Source organism: Carassius gibelio, chromosome A5 (assembly GCF_023724105.1).
Source record: "Carassius gibelio isolate Cgi1373 ecotype wild population from Czech Republic chromosome A5, carGib1.2-hapl.c, whole genome shotgun sequence".
Lineage (NCBI taxonomy): Eukaryota > Metazoa > Chordata > Actinopteri > Cypriniformes > Cyprinidae > Carassius > Carassius gibelio.
This window is the reverse complement of record NC_068375.1, coordinates 34,482,985-34,497,847: the sequence shown is the minus strand read 5'-3', so window position 1 is coordinate 34,497,847 and position 14,863 is coordinate 34,482,985. Positions and strand designations below refer to the sequence as shown.

The following is a 14,863-nucleotide window of genomic DNA, read 5'->3' as shown; positions in this document are numbered from 1 at the left end:
ATCCCACTAGACTGGGAATCTAGTTGTAAAATGTACTTTTTTTGGTGCTTTTATGGTCATTTTTGAAAAAGAAAAAAGAATTGATGATACAAGAAGAGTAAATATATAAAAAGTAAACTCTACTTCAACCAAATGAATTGAAACACGCACAAGGTGTGTTTTTTATTTATTTTAATAATGTTTTGTAAATGTAATCTTTATATATTATATTATATTGTAAATCTACAGTACTATGGAATTTTGTAGATGCAACATTGTTTTATTATAGAAGAAATTCATGAGATGTATTGTTGATATAGATGCTGCATCTATTGGATCCAACATGTTCTTAACGTTTTAAGTTTCCCATTCAGAATTATGCTCTTTCTGACATGACTTGAATGCACCATGGTCCACAACCCTTAAGAAAAAATAGGGAAGAGAGGAATGAAGTTACCTTCGGTTGCCTGAGCCTCTAAAGGTAGTGAGGGAGTCTCTGTGGTGATTTTGGCTAAAGTTAGTCACAATAATATATCTCAAATTATAACACAAACGTTTGTTTAGTCTTTTGCAGAACTGTGAAAAATACCTTTCATTTTTTCGGATGTGGCTGGACAATAGGAAATAGACTAAACTTTTACAGCAACAGGAGTTTTTATGCTAAGATGTAGCTCTCGTGATATTTTGTTTTCAGATTCAGGAGTTTGGTTGAGTGGGCCCATGACTGATTATTATTATTATTATTTTTTTTACTGTTTTATTTTAAGCTTTAGACACTCGTTCCTTGCATCAGAACCTTTATGGCACACATATAAAAACTTATGCAATTATTGGTAAATTGTGTCTGGACACTCCTGAAAACACTATTATAGTTACTGGTCTAATTGGAACACTTTTACCAGCAGTTTTTCTATTATATGTTGGATTGGAAATTATTAAAGCAAAACTTAACAGAACGCCATAATGAAACGATTATTAAATTGTGATCCAAATAACTTAAACAGCTGAACTTTGATTGAGATATGATAGGGATTAATTTAAGATGTGCACAACAAGCAACACTTGTTAACAATGTTAGAACTGATATGATAGTCTTAGCTCTGAATCTGATCTTGCTAGTATGTAAATCATGTTCTTTAGAACCAAATCAGGTCACAATTCAGCACATCTTATTGGTTCAAAGCTTGTAAACGCCCTATATATTATATTGTATGCTATATATAAAAATACGTGGCTTATTTTAAACAGGTTAGGAATATGAGTTTGAATAAGTTTGCCAGAATTTAGATTTTTGGGGTGAATGAATACTTTAAAGAGCTTCACTCATTGAAAAAACTAATTTCTCCCTAAAAACTGAAAATTGATCTTAAAAGTGGCTTAAGATAGAGGAATCAAGGATTGCTGCAAGCGAGCTGGCAATAACATAGGCTAAATCACGGTCACAGTGTGGTGTGGGAGAGAAGCACGTAAATGAAGCAGAGGATGATACAAAGTCTTTGATTTTCCACAAAGGGGTAATCCATAAGGTGCAGGCAGAAACATGTACACATCGATGAGACCGGACAACCAAACACTGAACAGAATTCAACTTATAAGGGGAACATAAAGAGGGTAATTGACAAGACATACCTGAACATAATGACACAATTAACATGAGACAGAAACTACATCACTAGGGCTGTGCAAAAAATCGAATGCGATTTTCATGCACATCTCATCACATCACACACAGAAAATGAGGAATGAGTTCAGGGGTGTGACATCACTCCCCCCTCCAGGACAGAGGACGGATGGAGGGAGGACCCAGGAGGAACCCGGAGCAGAAGGAACCATGGTGGAGACAGGCGGAGGCGGGGATCCGGAAGGCCACGGTGGAGCCGAAGCAACCGAGGACTGAGGTAGGGTTGGAGAGCAGGAGGAGCCAAACAGAGCCAGAGGGATGGAGGGACGTGGTGAAGCTGGAGGAGTGGAATCCCGAAGCAGTGGATGAGAGGAGGGAGCTAGGAGCCATGGTGGAGCAGCTGGGTCAAAGGGCCGAGGCGGAGTCCGGGACTCAGAGGCTGGAGGCAGAGACGGAGGATCCTCCAGCCATGAAACCGATGGAGAGTGGCAGACCCGCGATGAATCCAGCACACAGATGGTGGGCTGACAGGTGACAGTGGTGGAGAACCAGAGATGACAGGAGAAGGCAGTAGAGGGAGGGTGGGTTGGAAATCCAAACAGACATCTAGTTCCAGGCAGACAGATCGTTCAGGGCTGACATAGAGTTCATATGCAGGTGGGAGAAGAGGGTTCATGTCTGCATATATAGCCAGAATAAATTAGATCCTCATTACTGCTCACCCTCAGCCATGATGCAGTGAGCAGAGCTTCCTTCCTTACTCTCTCTGTCCATGACACTCTCCACCATGGCGAGCTCTGTTGCCTGTTCTCGCAACTGGTCTGATGTTGCCTCTTCTGGCATTGCGGTGATCCTCAGCCCTATTGCCGTCAGTGGCGATGGCTCGCTGGTTGCGGCAGGCTCTGGGTCAGGCTTCTGCTCGAGCAGCAGGAAGAAGTTGGACTGGGCTCTGGGTCCGGAGTGGGGCTGGTGTCGTCTGTGATGTCCACAGTCAGAGGCGATCCACAGGACATCAGCACCCACTCCACAAAGGTGGCAAAATACCCCTGAGGACCATCTCCGGATAAGTGAAAAAAAAAAATGTGAAAGTGACATGACATTGAGCCAAGTATGGTGACCCATACTCAGAATTCATGCTCTGCATTAAACACATCCAAAGTGCACACACACAGAGCAGTGGGCAGCCATTTATGATGTGGCACCCAGGGAGCAGTTGGGGGTTTGATGCCTTGCTCAAGGGCAGTAAGGTCATGGTATTGCCAGCCCGAGATTCAAACCCACAACCCTGGGGTTAGGAGTCAAACTCTAACCACTGGGCCACGACTTCCCACAACTGCCACAACTGCGCTCTGCACTTGTCATTCCGCCGGTTTTGTAGAAAGTGCAGAGGCAGTAGTCCAGGTAGTGGATATGGTTGCCGATTTCCATAAATAGTCTTGTATGATCATTGAGGGAAAGGTTCTTCTAATCCAGCAGGAGGAAGACAGCAGGATCATCCATAACATAAAACAAAACCTGACAAAAAGAAAAACCCAAAATGCGGGGAAACACCACTTTACTTTTCACGGTCCAGTCTTCTGTCACACTGTGGTGCGGGAGAGAAGAGAAAATGAGGCAGAGGATGATACAATGTCTTTAATAATCCACATGGGGTAATCCATATGGTAAAGGCAGAAACACACGTACACATCGACGAGACCGGACAACCAAACACTGAATAGATGCAACTTCTAAGGGGAGCGAAAGAGGGTAATTGACACACCTGAAAATAATGAAACAATTCAAATGAAACTAGGTCACACAGAGAACATGAGGAATAAAAATACAACCTAACGAGTCCAGGGCATGACAATCACAAGTTATTTATGCTGTGCTGTGCTTCTCCAAAGCATTTTTTTTTCTAGCAGAATAATATGGTGAATATGAGGATTTCATGTATATATCACTGGTGATCATGTAAATGTAATTTATTTTATATTAATTAAAAATTAATGTTAGGTTTTCATCCAGTAAATAAATATAATATAGTTAATTTGTTTAAATAATGCCACAGTCTTTGAAAATACATGGGTTTGTCTTCTTTATTTATCTTGCTTTTGTGATTTAGTACAAAGTTATTCTTGGATGTTCAGCCCATCTGAAGGCGTGAAATAATAATTAAAGTTTGTTCTGAGAAATAAAAATAAAAATATTTATTCATATATATTTATATATATATATATATATATTTTTTTTTTTATTTATTTTTTTTTTTTATCAGTCTTCGATGATGAAAGGACTTTCGTTAGCTTTGGTTGACTGCTCCCTGATTGCTAATTTTCTGTTCAAATAATTTTTTTCAAGTTTTAAACTGTGCTGGAAAATAGGTAGCACTGAACTGAGATATCAGCATTAATATTTAATGGTGAACCACTAAGAAGTTAAACTTTTATCCATTGTTCTTTGAGTAATAGATACTAAGAACAGTCAATGTGTCTGCATCTTCATTAAAATCATATTGAATCAAGGGTTGAGTGAACTGTTACATCCCTACCTCCCAGCATGCATTGCAGCATGACCATCTTATGTAGTTATTGTTATAGGCTTATTGTTTTGCTCTGTGCTGACTATGCTGTTGTTGTTTTTGTCATCAGTTATTTGATGCTTGTGAGGTGATGTTAAAGTTGTTGAAGGGGAGTTGTGGCCTAATGGTTAGAGGGTTGGACTCCCAATCGAAGGGTTGTGAGTTCTAGTCTCGGGCCGGACGGAATTGTGGGTGGGGGTAGTGCATGAACAGCTCTCTCTCCACCTTCAATACCACGACTTAGGTGACCTTGAGCAAGGCATCGAACCCACAACTGCTCCCCGGGCGAACCACAACTGCTCCCCGGGCTCCGCAGCATAAATGGCTGCCCACTGCTCCGGATGTGTGCTCACAGTGTGTGTGTGTGTGTGTGTGTGTGTTCACTGCTCTGTGTTAAATGCAGTGCACAAATTCTGAGTATGGGTCACCATACTTGGCTGAATGTCACTTTCACTTTCACTTCACTTCATTATCACTGTGATTTATCTTAGTCAGTTAAAGGAAGGATAGGTGATTTGGTTAAAAAAATTGTTATGCTGGTTGAAATTCTTTTTTCATAGCAGTCACTAAGTTAAGTGGTCTATATGCATTTATACCATCAGTGGAAGGCATAGGACCATAAAATGTTTGTCCAATACCTTGGTCTGAGGGCTATGATAGGCTGTTGTACCTGCCTGTCAATGTTTGCATTCCTCCACGCACCCTGTTTGTGCAGACATGATTTGACATCATTGTCTTCCATTACGCTGTTCATAGTTTTCACATGACATCCCACCCTTACAGGTATGCCCACATAGAGAGCAAAACAAGGCTGCCAGCTATTTTTACGAGGTTTCCACGAAGTAGTAATGTAGTAAGACAGTGATATTTAAAGACCAAATTCAGTTTATTGATAATGCATACTTTTTACAAGTAGATGAACCAGAATATAAATAGTGTTCATATTATGGGCTCATTGCTTGCCTGAATAAAGCATGCATCATCAATAAGCTGTGCACTGAATTTAATCTTTTAATATCACTGTTTTGAGGATTTTATGATTTCTTTAGCTTGCTATCATTAGCCTCTCTGATATCGCCTACCCTACCTTTTAAAATGATTACATTCATTATCAAACAGGTGGATGTAGCTGATATGAATGAATCACAATTGACACAAATTACATCAATTTATAATCTCCAGCTGCTGAGGATTGTTTGCTTTTAACCTAAATGCTGTCATTTTAGCAGTCCTTGCCCAAAATATTTAATTTATATATTTATTAGATTAACATTTTTAAACCATTCTCATACATATTATGGCATAAAGCATAATACAGAAGCAGTCATTTCACTCTATTATCAACAATCTATTCCATGGATAAATATTTTTAAATAATTGCTCTTGTTAATGAGCAGTGGGCATAAATAAAAACAAGTAGTATAATACTCTTCTATGCTTGGTTGCTGACAGGTTCTTCTTAGTGGATGATTAGCAGAGGCTAACTGGTGAGTTGATGCCTGACTTTTGAAAACTGCCCCTTCAAGATTATGGATATCAGGGATTCTTTCCCTTCCACACACCCTGGGTACATCCGTGGCTTTGAACAAAGGCAAAAGCAGAGGTTTCTTTGGTGATATGCCTCAGAGACACTTGTATTTGTAATGAATAAACAAATGAAAAAAGGGATTATAGCGACCACAGGGGTGGTGTTGGTGCAGTGGATAAGACACATGCCTTTGGTGTGAGAGACCCGGTTTCGAATCCACTGTGAGACACCAATGTGTCCCTGAGCAAGACACTTAACCCCTAGTTGCTCCAGAGGCGTGCGACCTCTGACATATATAGCAATTGTAAGTCGCTTTGGATAAAAGCGTCAGCTAAATGAATAAATGTAAAGTGTGGAATAGAAAGGGTATTTGAACTTGGTGGGAGGTGGAGAGTAAAGGTTCGACTTTGCCCAGCTTGTCCATGCAGAGTTAAAAAAAAAATCCTAATCATGAAATTGAAATTAGTCCAATGACTATAATTTAACTTTACAGATTTAAACCTACAACAACAATAATAATTATTATCTTTGGTTGGTTGTGTTTAAATTTATTGCTATATTGGCTTTACAGACTATTACAAGGAAGCAGAAATGCGAGGAGTCAGGATTTGACTGGTCCAGTTTGCCCATGCTGGTAGATGTTGTAACTGCACTCTCTGACAGCCATTTAAAGGTGTTATTGTACTAGATTCTGATTTATTTAAAAATAATTTGGCTTTTAAAAGTGTGAGATGTACTTAGATACCAAAGCTCAGCATGTGAGGAAATAGGACTACGATCTTGAGGTGCCATCAAACAGTCAGGTCTCGTCATAATGTCATTTTCCTGCAGCTTGAATTAGGTACATTTAATATTCATATTTCCGTTGGGTCCTGTGCCAGCCGAGAAAAAATGGTAATGCTAACAGCTTGCTTTCTCTATGTAATAAACACCTCCTTCATGTAAAACCACAAGCAGAATTCAATTCACGTAGGACGACCATCTGCCCCTGCCTGGTTTGGGAGACAAATAATGCATTACAAGTCGTGTCGTTCTGATCTTGTTAAGTCTGTGCTACACTTGTTGATCACTCTGAAACACTCTGTAGCATAAACACAAAAATGGAAGAGAATGTTTTCATGAAAGTGTTTGGCTATGGAGAGCCTGAATGATTGATACATTACACATCAAGTTGTACTCTTAGGGGTCTACTTACAAAATATTGGTGTGATGCTATGGCAAATTGCTGAAGTGTGGCGGCCGTTTGGGAAATATATTCTGTCCAACTGAAAAGTCAAACATTTACACGCTGGCATGAAGAAAAGTGGGAAAAAATGAATGAAAATGAAGTAGATCAAACATCAAATTGCTTTTTAAGTGTTGTGATATTATTATTAAACTTATAATAATAATGTCATTGGATAGCAGTTCTAAAACGCAAGGTTATTAATAACAATAGTAAAAGTATTTTAAACACACACACACAATTTAATGAAAAAAATGAACATGGTTGAAATCTGTTTGAAAGGTTGAAGGAAGTTGAAAACATTTATTAAACGAAATAAAAATCAAAGCATGTTCAGGAAAGTCTAAATTGTACAAAATTGTCAAATAAAATTGCAAAAAGCAGCTCAAAGACCTCAAGAGGGTCTTCTTTTGAGTTTGATACCGTTTGGTACTGATCTTGGTACCAAATCAGTACTGACATTTTTACAATATGACGATACCATAATTTCCCCCTAGCTTTTTGAGAGCTGTTGAGTGGATTCTTAAACACCTCTGACATGTTCCTGGATCACCGTTGTTTGTTTATCCTGGACAAAATATCTGTCTAAAAACATAGCGTAGACCTATCCTTATCCCTACCCCTAAACCTAGCCATGATTTATCCCTAAAATCAGAGGGAAATGACAGCTGAATAGCAGGTGTAGAAGCACCTAACCCTTGTTGTAAGCCTAAATCTGACATTGGTTGATTGGAATGTTGTTCCAGGATCAAAAAGGATATTGATCTAGGAACATGTTGTACTTGGTGAAATCACATTCACTGTTTGGGTCTTGAAAGCAGGTGTCTATCAGCAGATCCATCTAACAGTGGATAGATTAGGGATCCACTGCTAGACGGCTGCATTCAAACACTCCCATGTGAAGCTGTTCTCAGTGAAGAGTGGAAAAGATGTGTAAGATTGGTATCATAACATTTCTTAAATTTCACTTCTGACGTCTGTACTTTTGACAACACTTGTTGGAGCTAAACTCTGCAGGACAGTGGATCTCTAAGACCAGAGTTAATCCTTAATTCAACTGTATGTAATTTTGTGTATTTTTGGACTTTGGAGCCCCTACAGATAAGTGAATGGAGTGAAGCACTGCTTCAAGTCAAACAAACTCGTTAGAGCAGGTGCGGCCATTTGTAAATTGAATGTGTCTGGCTTCTGGTCTCATCCGCTTCCAGTTATTTTTAGTTGAACAAAACAGCTGGATTTGCCTCTTGATATTGCAAACTGGTGTTTCTTACCATATTATCTTAATGTATTATCTTTAGTAATAAACACTGTTCATAATTAGCACTAACAATTTTATTGCGTTTATTGCACTTTGCTATTCTTTTCGTCATTTCCACTACCACAGCTAATGAAGCAGAAGTCATGCACATTCACAGAAAACAGATACTTAAGCACTGAAAATAATGCATGGCAACAACACTGCCTGATATAGTCTATAGAAAGCAGTTAAATGCTGCTATCGGAATGAGACTTTGATAGTTAAGATATATCACATCATCCCTCACCGCTGACAGAGAAGGCTACACTAACATATGGTGAGCAGTGCAATCCTGCATCCCAATGTTCATACTATCCATCCTAAATAGTATGAGATTAAAATAAGTGTGTCCTAAAGCATAGTATGTTGAAAAGAGTAAATAAAAAAGTCCCCAGATGGTCTACTATTTCAGGTAGATTTTTGAAGTGTGGATCAGTGCAACTTCTGATTGCTAATATTAGTCACAATAAGTCCATTGCGCTTTGACAAATGATTCGGATCAGAACTACAAACATAATTAAAAAGCATCAAATCTACAAACATGATGGACATGTGCGACTGATGATTAAGTAGAAAGGTTTAGATAAAGGGGTTTGAGTTACTAATAATCAACATTTAACCTGTTAATTTTTATTTTTATTTTATAAGTTAAGTTCTCTGCATGAAGACCCACAGCTAGCAGATCAACGTGCTACTTAATTTCTCTCCAGTATGGTAGGAAGTTAAATGAAATGAAATGTGGAGGATGTTAACTGTGACAGGATGATTGACAGACCAGTTACTTTTTCATTGGGGAGGTATTGCCTTTTCATGTCTTATCTTATGCATTTTTTATTTTATCAGACAATGATTTTTTTTTGTGTGCAGATTAACATCTTAAAAGGGAGAGCTGGGTCTTAAAGGTCCGCATTTCAGTCACTATTGGATATTCATCCTGTTGTGTGACAACAGAAACAGTAAAATATATAAATAAAATCCATTGAGAATTTGGCTGCATTAAAATATAGTATGAGCACAGAGGCAAATGTAACAGGCAATACGATGGCCGCCACATGTGCATGTTACACGTAGGGTGTCCCATTCATCATTTTAGCGTTCAAAATGGTGCTCGCAAGCACCCCCTTTGTGGTTGTTATGCTCACCAAAATCTACATTGAGACATTTTTAGTTCACAAGATATTGGTTTCAGGACAAGAAGTTATGTTAAAATACAATATTAATCTCTCACCAAAAAAAAAAAAATATTTTTTTAAAATGAAAAAAGCATTTCAATTAAGAAATACATCATTAAATGCAAAACGTCTGGCTGTGCTTAAATTTTTGTACCCTTTAAGCACACATCATGTTTCATTAAAATGTTTTGTTTATTTTAAACAACCTTTTTAAAGAATAATTGAAAAATATATTTTTTTGAAGGTACAAAGTCTATCACGAAAAACAGAACACAAAAATCAAGCAACAAGGCATTCAATTTGATCAGTTATATATTCATAGTGAAGAGTCATTAAAGCACATCAATACTAGTCTGTGTTCAGCAAAAATCAAATAAACCAGTAAAACGTTTAATTAATAGTGATGAACACAGAAACTAGCCTCATCATGAAGCCTCTTATTAAATGTATGTCAACTTATCTATAGTCTCTTGAGGCTGAATACTCCACACCGATTTTCCAGCAATTAACAGTCTGGAGAAGTTGATGCTAGTTGGCAAAGGTCAGAGTCAGTCTGTAGATTTGAGTTGACAGAATCCATAGAAAATCCATTAACTTGACTAACAACCAGGGACGTGCACAAACATTTTGAGGGGCAGGGGCTCAAGTGGAAAAGAGGGCACTTCCCATATATATTTTATTTTCTGTGATTTTAACGATAACAATAATTAGATGATATTTTGCTGAGTGTGTTATTGTGCTGATATCTTAAGAACTACAGTGGATAGCGGACTCCTTTAAAGTTTTTTTTTTTTTTTTTTTCATATTGTCAATAGGTTTAAATTGATTTTGATATTTTACAGGCATTTATAAAGCCCTTTCTAAAGTGTGCATCATCTTTTCAGTTTTAAATTCTTAAATTTAATCATTCAACTGAGTAATTAATAATATAAGTATATATTAATAATATAAGAATAATAAGTAATCTGGGCTCTTACAAAGCAAATAAAATAAGTATTGACAAAATTCCTCTTTGCATTGCAGAGAAAAAACAGAAGTTGCATAAGAAGATGCATTTAGATGCAGTAACACACTGTTTAATGCAGAACATGAATGCATTTAACCTGCAGTTACTAATGCATTAATACTGTTTCTATATTTTAAACATAAAACGTTAAATACTGATATTTGAAAAAAAAAAATAGATTAAATGAAAAGATACTTTATATGTGAAATTAAAAAAACTATAAACTAAACTAAACTAAACTAAGAGAATTGCATAAATAAATAATTAAATTCATTCAATTACAGAGTTCCACAAAAGCACCGATTCAAGCTGCTGCTTATCAACAACCATCATGGATTAAAGCCTGGGTGAGATACTCACTTATTACACAAAACATCCTAAGGCATCTGCAGACTCATTGAAAACCAATTAACAGCATTATTTATTTCATTTTATTGATTTTAAGACATTTCTCTTCCATAGTGCATTTCTCCGCATTGAATAGCTCAATCTGTTGAAGAGCTCAAAATGTCAATGACTATCTAAAGTCTGATCGAAATCACATCTGCTTGTTCTCATTGCGACACAGATACATCTTACCTTATTCTTTCACATGCTCATTTCCCCTGACCAACCTGCTTATCTAAACGCAAATTCAAGCTGTGTATTTTTGCCATTGATGTGTAGCTCTATGCAGTTCAAAATAATATTTGAGTTGTAAAACATGAGACAAAACTTGACAAAGTAGTTTACGTTACAGGATATTATTACTTTTGATTGTAGGCTTTGACACAAATTTCATAATTTGATTATCTTTCACAAACTTCTGATTTGATTTGATCATCAATATAATATATTATATACTGTATAAGGTATATTACATGGCAAATTTTCTCAAGGAAATAGTCTGTTGGTACTACATTATTATAATGTTGAAGGTTAAAATTGACTCATTTCTTTAAAATTACACTTTTAATTTTTTTTTTTTTTTTTTTTTTTTTTAACTGAACAGAAGTCCAAAATGGAAACATTAGCATGGTATACCAAATACATTAAATTTTAAGAAACCCTAGTTACAGATAAATTTTCCTGATACATAGATTAGAGGAGATCACAGTGGTAACATCCGATGAGTAAATTAAGAGTTACAATTATGTAATGAAGTATAAGACCCAGTTTATATTTATCACATTCCAAAGTAATCTAATACAGGCTTCCATATTTTCCTAAATAATTCTAGCTTGTCGTAATTGATAAATTTTAACTTCTCAATATGAATAAAGCTCACTTTGCAGTACATCAAATGTTGGAACAATATCCAGTTTCCACCTCTGAAGAATCTGAAGTCTTTTTGCAAGTACCATAAATAAAGAAATACCCTGTTCTTCAAATTTACTGAAGGAAGGTACTGAAATCACCCCAAAAATGTCAATCATCGGATCTGGAGCAACTCTTTCTCATACACTTTTGAAAGCAGGTCGAAAGTATCAGTCCAGTCCTTGTGAAGGTTGCAACATGTCCATAGTGAATGTAGAAGTGTACTTTCTACAACCTTGCATTTTTAACATACCGGTGATACTTCAGGGAGAATCTTATGCAATTTCGTTTTACACATGTATACTCTATGTAAAGATTTGAATTGGAATAAGTTGTGTCTAGTATTAATCGAACAATCATGTATGTTTTGAATGCATTCCTCCCATTTTGCATCTTCAATGGCGTAACCTAAATCCTCCTCCCACGCTTTCCTAATTGTAGTTGTGTCACTATCCAGGAGATCAGTTAATATATTATAGAAATATGACACCGCTTTGGAGTTCACGGCTTTAAATCTGTTTATTTCCTCTAATTTGTTGTGCTTTTTAAATTGTTCAAAGTCGTTGAAATACTTTCTGACATAGTCCCTAATTTGCAGATATCTAAAAAAGATGGTAGCTCATACTTTGATTGGAGCTCTTTAAATGACAGAAATTGCTCATTCATATAAAGTGAGCCAATGCAGCCTATTCCTTCCGTTTCCAGAGTGAAAAAACCATATCATTAAGAGCGGGAATGAAGGAGTGATTTTTGCATATAGGGCTATCAAGGTATTCCTTAGGGGCTTTAATATATATATTCTAATTTGTTTCCAAATTTTTAAAGACTGATTACAAAGTGGCTGTTGTAAATAAGCTTGCTAATCTTCCCTGGACTGTTGCACAGTGCCTGTTATGAGGAGTTTTTATAATTCCATAAAAACTGAATGATTATCTTTTCTCGCTGTTTAACTCTTGTGGATTGTTCAAATTCACTACCCTTTCGGTATGTTCGGGATGAAAACATCCACTCAATTAAACTGCTGTGAAAATGTATTAGATTCATATATGTTTTCATTTTTTTTTTTTTTTTTTTTGCATAAATCTGTTAGTCAACTGCAGTCCTGATCAAAACTACCAAATGTTTTTTAAAAATCCAAGATTTTAACTCTTTAATTGCCAAGTTCATTAATGATGTCACTGATTTGGGGGAAAAACACACAAAATGACTTATTTTAAATATAAAAGTAATTGTGGCTGGATTTTTTTTTAAATAATTTTTTATAACAGCCTTGGGCATGTCAAAGATTAGTAGCAACATTGGCTTTGATGCACTTTTAGTTTTTGTGCAGCATTAGATTTTAATTTTTGCTCACTAATTTGTTGTTGGTGGCTGTTTTTGCTTGGTAGTGAATTTGCCCACAGCGTACCGTTGAGTTTTTGAAAAATATGGGTCAAAATAAGATTGATCACCAAAAATCATTCCATTAGTTCAAACACAGAGAAAGTTGTGGCCAAAATAAGACTCAACTTTACCCCTACTGGACAAAAACGTCCCCAACAACGCATGAGGGTTAAAATAGGATTGTGGTATACATGAAGGAATAGATTGAAATAGGTGGAGGAATCTTGGTAGACTCACCATCTTTACGGCATTAATTTTACCCACCATTGAAATTGGCTGATTCTCTTTTGCCAATCGACTCTAAGTAAATCTTTTGGATTTGTAGTTATTATGACACCTAGATAAGTAAATGAGTTTTCTGCTATCTTGAATGGGGTGGATCTTACATACTGTTTACAGGCTTTGGGCGTAATAGTCATCATTTAACTTTTTTCCCAATTAACAGTAAAACCTGATATATTCCCAAATCTTGTAATTGAAGTGAGGAGATGTGGAACAGACTTACAGGGATTCTTTATAAACAACAGTATATTGTCTGTGTAAAGTGAAATATGTTGTGGGAAGCCACCTAACGTAATAGGCTGGATATCTACTGTACCTGTTGCTGAATGCATGCAGCCAATGGCTCTATCACAACTGCAAAGAGAAATGAGGACAGGACATCCTTGTCTCGTCCCTCTATAGATTGAAAAAGGTGCCGAGATATTATGATTAGTCACTGCTGAGGCTTTTGGACAGCTATATATTTTTTTTATCCAATCTCTAAAAACACAGCCAAAACCAAATTTGTTTAGGGCCGACATCATATGTCTCCATTCCAGTTGGTCGAATGCCCTTTGTGCATCAGTGAAATAACTGCAGCTTCTTCTTCATGGTTTGAATATAAAACATTACATAGGCGACGCAAATTAAAAAACATATGTCTACCTGGCATAAAGCCTGTCTGATCTGGATGTATAATATCACAGATGTGTGGCTTCTTCAATCTATTTGCAAGGATTTTCCCAATTATTTTTGTTTCAGTAGGTAGCAAAGAAATCGGTCTGTATGATGACACTTGTAGTCGGTCTCGATCTGGTTTAGGTATAAGAGCTATAAGAGAGGTATTGATGCAGGGAAACGCCAACTTCCTGTGAATGTCTAAAAATGCGTACCAGCTATGGCAGAATAACCTTGCTGAATCTTTTGTAGAATTCTATGCTGAATCCATCAGGGCCGGGGGCCTTGTTTTTGGGAAATTATTTGATTGCGTTTTCCACCTCTTCAGTACTTATATCTGCATCTAATGTCTTTAAAGCCTCATCGCTTAATTTTGGCAAATGTATTCCTTCCCAAAAACTATAAATATCTTCCTGGTCAGACTTGTCTCTGGAGGTATAGACCTCAGCATAAAATGTCACAAAATTTAGATTTATTTAATTTGGATTAGTTATTGTTTTCCCCTCTTTGCTCTTAATTTGATATATGGCTCTAGATGCTTGATTTTGTCCAAGTTGCCATGCTAGAAGATTTTGGGGCTTATCTCCTAATTCGTAGTATCTTTGTTTTACTTTCCATAACAATTTTAGTACACTGCCAGATAATAAAGAAATGTATTCATATTTCAATGCAATAATTTCTTTCAATAAATCAGTATTTGGGCAGTTTTTGAAGATTAAGAATATATCCTCCATATATCGACAATGTTTAGGGATTGCATATACTGTCTTAACGTTGTATTAGATTTAGAAATCTGACTTGGTTGTCTATCGAGCACATTGTCCAGCACACAAATAAAGTCTCCTCCAATTATT

General features: G+C 36.5%; 1 long non-coding RNA gene across 1 annotated transcript in view; it reads left to right on the top strand.

Annotated features, from left to right (window-relative positions):
- Positions 1-4,297: 4,297 nt before the first annotated feature.
- Positions 4,298-14,863, top strand: part of LOC128013841 (uncharacterized) — a 42,104-nt gene continuing 31,538 nt past the window's right edge. Inside the window, exon 1 of the long non-coding RNA XR_008183420.1 lies at positions 4,298-4,407. This is a non-coding gene — a long non-coding RNA (uncharacterized LOC128013841). The remainder of the gene's footprint in view (positions 4,408-14,863) is intronic.